Below are 7,262 nucleotides of genomic sequence, written 5' to 3'. Positions count from 1 at the left end.
TTTATTTTTTTGGTCGGCCGTGGGGCTTGAACTCTGGGCCTGGGCGCTGTTGTTCAGCTCTTCAGCTCAAGGAGAGCGCTCTACCACTTGAGCTACAGCACCACTTCCGGTTTTCTGGTGGTTTATTGGAGATAAGAGTCTCACGGTCTCTCCTGCCCGGGCTGGCTTTGAACCGAGATCCTCAGATCTCAGCCTCCTGAGTAGCTAGGATTACAGGCGTGAGCCACCAGCGCCCCGGCGAGTATATTTATTTTTTTAAACCAGTTGTGGGTCTTGAACTCGGGGCCTAGGCACTGTCCCTAAAATCTTCAGCTCAAGTCGAGTGCTCTACCACTTGAGCCACAGCCCCATTTCTGGTTTTCTGGGGGTTAATTGCAGATAGGAATCTCATGAATTTTTCTGGCTTTGAACTGTGATCCTCAGATCTCAGCCTCCCTAGTAGTTAGGATTATAGGCATGAGCTACCTGTGCCTGGCTAGTAAATTTCTTCACATTTTCCTTTTAGTTACGTTGCAAATTGTTAAACTTTACATGAAATAACATTTCTTTCTTTTTTTTTTTTGGGTCCAGTCGTGGGGCCTGAACTCTGGGCCTGGGCGCTGTCCTTCAGCTCAAGGCTAGCGCTCTACCACTTGAGTTACAGCGCCACTTCCAGCTTTTTTCTTTTTGCTTATGTGGTGCTGAGGAATCGAACCCAGGGCCTTGAGCATGTAAGGCAAGCGCTCTACCACTGAGCCACCTTCCCAGCCCCAACATTTATTTCTTTTAGAGTGCTAAACTTTTCCTTTTAACTCTAGTGAATCACAAAATTCAACATATTTATATATACAATCCTATTTCCACTGTTAATCTCAGGTAGAGTGCCTCCAAATACTTGAGAGCAAGTAAAATCTGTTAACAACTTAAGTATCTATCTCAAGCTACTTGTTGAAAAAAAGTAGACTGGTTTAATCTTATAGACTACATTTGACTCTACATGAAAGAAATAATTTGAATTATGTAAATTAAAGCTTTGCGACTGTAATTTGACATTTATCATAATTATTAACAGTGCCTAGGAATAAGGTTCAGTTTTAGAAAATCCTCATGAGTTGGCTCTTTTTTTTCTTTTTTTTTATGCTGGGCTTGGACACTGTCTCAGATTTGTGCTCAAGGCTAGTGCTCTACCACTTGACCACAGTTTTCATTTCAGCTTTTTTTTAAAGTTAATTGGAGATAAAAGTCTTAATGGATTGGCTTTGAACCGTGATCCTTAGATTTTAGCCCCCTGAGTAGCTAGGACTACAGTCATGAGCCACTGGTGCCCGGCAAAATATTTTAGCCAATATTGAACAAATCTGGCTAGCTCACTTATCCAGAATAAGTGAATATGTAGTTTTTTTTTTGCTGGTCGTGGGGCTTACACTCGGCCTAGCGCTATCCCTCAGCTCTTCAGCTCAAGGCTAGCGCTGTACCAGCGCTACTTGCGGTTTGCTGGTGGTTTACTGGAGATAAGAGTTTCATAGACTTTCCTGATCTCTGCCCCCTGAGTAGGATTACAGGCGTGAGCCACCTGGCTAATAGGTAGTTTTAAGATTTTAATTTTGTTTACCTTTCTAAATGTCTGAAGGCTTCTGAACATTTAGATGGAGCTTAGTAAGAAGTAATTTTGTTTAGTTTTTTGAATTCTTCTAAATTGTTATGTTCTGCTATGGCTAACTTAAAAATGTGCTTATTTGATAAAATGGACACTTCAAAGCAAAAATCTAATAGAATGTCACATTTGGAAGAATATCACATTGGAAGTAGCTTGTCTATCTGGTGCTTGACTACAACTTCCTACATTTGTAAACGGGAGAAATTAAGGTCCATAATGCTAATTTTCTCTACCTGGATATTTTCCTTTAATGGTTATTCTTCTGTTCTTGGTTGAATTAGTTGAGATGCTCTTATCTGCTTAAGTACTATTGAATAATTTGAATAAATATGCATGTGGAATCAGTATGTTAAAAAAAAAAGCTCAAATGACAATTTGAGTTTATTACCCATGCATTGTTCTTGTTTTATATACCATACTGAGTTAAAGCATTGAGTCTAAGCAAATCCATCAACAACATTGAATCCAAATTAAGGTTTAGAGGTGTAATTTCTAAGGAAATCAAATGAGCATTAGTGAGAAATTGGAGGGAATTACCTAATACTGTTTTTCTATATATGGTCAAGTGGAGTTTAGGACCAATAGAAATTTGTGGAAAGACTTATTTGGCTTGATGGTGTGATATATCTATCTATCTATATATTTTTTTTAATGTCGTGGAGCTTGAACTCTGGGCCTGGGAGCTGTACCTCAGCTCTTCAGCTCAAGGCAAGTGCTCTATCACTTGAGTCACAGGGCCACTTAATGCTTTTCTGAGTGGTTTATCGGAGATTGGACTCATAGACTTTGCTGCCCAGGCTGGCTTTTGAACCCTGATCCTTGGATCTCAGCCTCCTGAGTAGCTAGGATTACAGGCGTGAGCCACCAGTGCCCTGCTTGATGGTGTGGTTTTTAAATAAAATTTGTGAGTTAGTCTTCAAGGCAAAGGAGCAAAAATTTAAGTTCCTTCTCAGGGTTCAAAATTAATCCTGTTAGAACTTTTGTGATGTGGAAATATTCTATATTAGTGCTGTCTGATATAATAGCACTTGAAGTGTAGCTGCTTTGAAAGATTGAATGCCTTTATTTTATTTTATTTTTTGGGTCCGGTCGTGGGGCCTGAACTCTGGGCCTGGGCACTGTCCCTCAGCTCTTCAGCTCAAGGCTAGCGCTCTACCACTTGAGTTACAGCGCCACTTCCGGCTTTTTTCTTTTTGCTTATGTGGTGCTGAGGAATCGAACCCAGGACCTCAGCCATGCAAGACAAGCGCTCTACCACTGAGCCAACTTCCCAGCCCCTTGAATGCTTTTAATAGCTGCTGTTATGTATATCTTATGTGACTGTGGTGCTCTAGACTGTATGCTTCTAGGCTGTGAAAGAATTACCTCACAAAACATTTCTTTTTGCTCCCCTCTCCAATTTTTCTTTCTCACTCTCCCCCCCCCCCCCCAAGTCCTGGGGTTCGAACTCAGGGCCTGGACACACTGTCCCAGAGTTTCTTTTGTCCAAGTTTAGCACTCTTACCACTTGAGGCACGCGCCACTCCTGGCTTTTTCTGTTATGTGGTACTGAGAAATCGAACCCAAGACTTCATGCATGCTAGGCAAGCACTCTACCACTAAGCCACATTCCCAGCCCATTCCCCCCCCCCCCCCAATTTTTTAAATTATCTACCAAAAAGCTGCCATTTAACAAAGAAGCTTTATGAATACAGTGCATCTTTATCAATTTCATCCCTTTCAACATTTTCCTTTTGCTCAAAGTGAACATTTGTCATGTGATTACAAAGACATTTAATGGTTGTGGGGTTAGGCTTAAAGAATTTCTATATGCATCAGCTAATTCTGAATTTTCATAAGTTCCATATACCTGGAACTCTTTCAAACACATTAACTGGAATGAAATAGGTTGAATGTCATAAAATTTTCAGTTTCAAATTGAAATTATGGAATCTGGGTAATTTTATCCACTAACGCTGAAACTGTAGGTCTAGAACATAGATTTTAAATAGGTGAAGAGCAGTTGGGTAAAACAGAGTGTGTTGTGTGTAAGAGTGGGAATAAAAGTTCCAGAGGAGAAAGTCTGATGTGGATTCAGAAAAGCCAGGTGAGACAACTAATCAGGCTCAGGATGGAATTTTATTATGAAAACTTTTGTGTGTGTGTGTGAGATTGAGAGAGAGAGAGAGACTACCTCTCAACTTACTTTTTAGTTTTCTTCTAGCCTTATGGCTTGGGTATTTGTAGGAACTGGAAATAAGAATAAACCCATGGTCTGGAAATGTTTTGTGTCCACTTCAAGCCACTGGCTTCCTTATGGAGTTCTCGGTTGAAATGAAATTGTTTCTCCAAAGCAGCTTTTTGCCTAAGGAGACAACCCCGCCCCCCCCAGGTGCAAGAATAAGTACCCTAGAAATCTTGTAAGTTGGTAGAGCTTTACATCTGAATAATCAACTGATAGGCTGGGTTTTAGATAATATTCTGCATGTTTAGTAACTATATAAAGTTTAGGGTATCCTGAGCATCTTCTTAGAAAAGCAAAAAGGAAGGCATAATTTATAATTCTTAAACTGGTACTATAAGAGTACCTGTGCTGAGCTGGACTCTGGTGGCTCATCCTTTAATCGTAGCTACTCAGGAATCTGAGATCTGAGCATTTTGATTCAAAGACTGGGCAGGAAAGTCTTATCTCCAATTAACTAGTCAAAATCTGTAAATAGAGCTGTGGCTCAAGTGGTCAAGGGCCAACCTTGAGCAAAAAACTTTAAGGGACAGCACTCTGGCTTTGAGATCAAGCCCAGAAAAGATAAGCCCAAGTCAGTTAGCATTGTTTTAATCTTTGGTGGAATGAAGTTGAATATGGTTCAATCCTTCGCTGTGTGTGTTTGTTCATGGCGTTCCTGTACTTTGGTTAGGACTCAGGGCCTAGACACTCCCTGAGCTTTTTTGCTTAAGGCTAGCACTATACTGCTTGAGCCACAACTTCATGCATAGCAGTTCAGCGTTTATTTATTTGGTCGGCCTTGGGGCTTGAACTCTGGGCCTGGGCGCTGTCCCTCAGCTCTTCAGTTCAAGGCGAGTGCTCTACCACTTGAGCTACAGCGCCACTTCCGGTTTTCTGGTGGTTTATTGGAGATAAGAGTCTCATGGTCTCTCCTGCCCGGGCTGGCTTTGAACCTCGATCCTCAGATCTCAGCCTCCTGAGTAGCTAGGATTACAGGCGTGAACCACCAGTGCCCAGCTCAGTTCAGTGTTTAATTGGAGATAAGAGTCTCAGGGCCTTCTGTTCCTGGGCTGGCTTCAAAATTTGATCCTTAGCCTCCCGAGTAACTAGGATTAAATAAATAGGCGTGAGCCACCTCTCAGGACACTCCTACTTAAGTACTGAGGAAGACAATGGGTTCAAAATCAGGGTCAACACTTCCCTTAGCATTACTTTCTTTGGGAGGTCTCCTTTTCTTTTGAGATTCTGAACAAACGCTTCCCCCACCCCCTCATGGGTACCTTTGCCCTAATATCCAGTACCTGGCTTTCTCCTGAGCTTGTTTCATGACTTCCTCCAGAGCCAGCTTTGCTTCCTCTTCCTTTTGCCTTCTCTCCTCAGCCTCTAGCAGAGCCTTCTCTTCTGCTTCCTGTTTCTTCAACTGGTATTCCAGTCGTTCTTCTTCAGCCATTTCCATCAGATGTTTCTGTTCTTCTGCTAACTGCATTTCCAATTCCTTCTGCCTCTGCTTCTCGGCCTCTACAGAATAGAAAGGGGAGTGTGATTAGCAGGGTGTGTTAATGGTCCACTTTGGAAATGTGTGGTTCCTAGGGACTCAGAAATTCTGCTTTATCATAGGTTGCCAGATCCTCTGTAGGGGATTTTCAGTCCCTGAAGGTGTCCTGAAGCCATTCAGGAGTAAGAATTTAGGAGGCAACAGCTGAGCTAAAAGGGAAAAGGGATTACTGAGTTGGCCGTGGGACCCTAGAGTCATTACCACAAGTTCTTTTTCTCCCTATTTTAGGTTACAGCAATTCACCATAGTCACATGTAATAATCACTTTGAAAAAAAATCAGCTTATACATTTAGAGTGCTTCATTCACGAATGCCTAGGATAGATACAAATGTACACCCACAGTTAAATATTTCTGCCCCAGACAGAGGTGCACATGAAGAACTCCGAAGAATCCCTTACCAGCCTTCTCAGCTTGCTCCTGCTGCTTTTTTTGTTGCATTTCTTGCAGCTTCCTCCGAAACTCCTCTTGCTGTTGCCGGGCCCTCTCCTGGGCTGCTTGCAACTGGAGCCATTGCTTTCTCTCCTCTTCCTGCTGCTGCTTCTGTGCTTCTTCCAGTCTCTGTTTCTGCAGGCTGAGAAAAAAAGAGGCCGGGAAATGACAAAAAGCACCAGACAAGCCTACAGGTAGTGTGAGTGCTCCCCAGGAGGGCTTTAGTAGCTTCCAGGCCAGCATCCAGCTGCTCATCATAAAAGGTTTTTCCAGTGGAAGCCAGGATTGAAATACTGGGAGGTCAGAACCATAAACCTAAGAGTTCCAGTACACAGCTCACCTCAAGTTCTCAGAGCTTCACTTTCCATTACAAAATAGAATTTGAAACTCCTGCCTCAAGGTTGTAGAGATTAGAGTCAAAACCTGTGGAAGGACCTAAAGCAAAGCAGACTGCCGCAGAACATCTAAGAATGTTTGTTGTACTGAATCTGAAAGCCTTTCCTACATGACCTATCAGAAACTATCTTGAGTATCTTCCCAGGTCTGGAGTGGGTCTTATCTCTGGTCTAGGCTGTTCATAGATTCCCCTGGGGAACGTGAATAAGCCCTGGAGGGAGATGGGTCCCCAGCCTTTTCCAGTCTGCTGCTTAACAGACTTACCGGATCTCTTCTGCTCGTCTCTGCTGCTCCAGCTCCAGCTCCTCTTTCATCTTCTCTGCTCTCTCCATCTGCTCCTGCTGTAGCTTTCTTACCTCTTCTTGCTCCCTTCTCTTCCTTTCCACCTTCAGCCGCCTCAACTCAGCCCTCTCTGCTCGAAGCCTGTTCCTGGAAACCTTTTCCTGCTCCTTAGCTACAAGGGCCTAAGAGCAGAATGGTTTTAGTGGGAGGAAGCTGTAACACAGTCTTGTCTCTTTTAAGGGGGGGGCAATCTCAGCTAATTAGATTATCTGATCACTCTATTAATCTAATTATTTAGCATAATTAGCTAACCAAATCCACTTGGGTGTGGAGTCCTGGAGGAAACTTTACTTGACCACAGTCACAAACTATTGTCACTACTTGCCTGGACAGTGGGGTCCTGCTGACTTGGACACAGGTCTCACGTGCTTTGGGATTTAGAGATGCCAACTTAATTTCCCTGATACTGTTTTCCTCCCAGAGCTATTACCTGGGTTTATTGAAATAATGAAGGTGACAAATAGTGTTCAAACTAGGCTGTGGTGGTTCACACCTGTAATCCTAGCTACTCAGGAGACTGAGATCTGAAATCATAGTTTGAAGCCAGCTTAGGCAGGAAAGTCCATGAGACTCTTATTTCCAATTAATTACAAGAAAACCAGAGGGGCTGGGAAGGTGGCTCAGTAGTAGAGCGCTTGCCTTGCATGCATGAGGCCCTGGGTTCGATTCCTCAGCACCACATAAGCAAAAAGAAAAAAG

Source organism: Dipodomys spectabilis, unplaced genomic scaffold (assembly GCF_019054845.1).
Source record: "Dipodomys spectabilis isolate Male_0828 unplaced genomic scaffold, ASM1905484v1 ptg000373l, whole genome shotgun sequence".
NCBI classification, from domain to species: Eukaryota; Metazoa; Chordata; class Mammalia; order Rodentia; family Heteromyidae; genus Dipodomys; species Dipodomys spectabilis.
Note: the sequence above shows the minus strand (reverse complement) of the source record.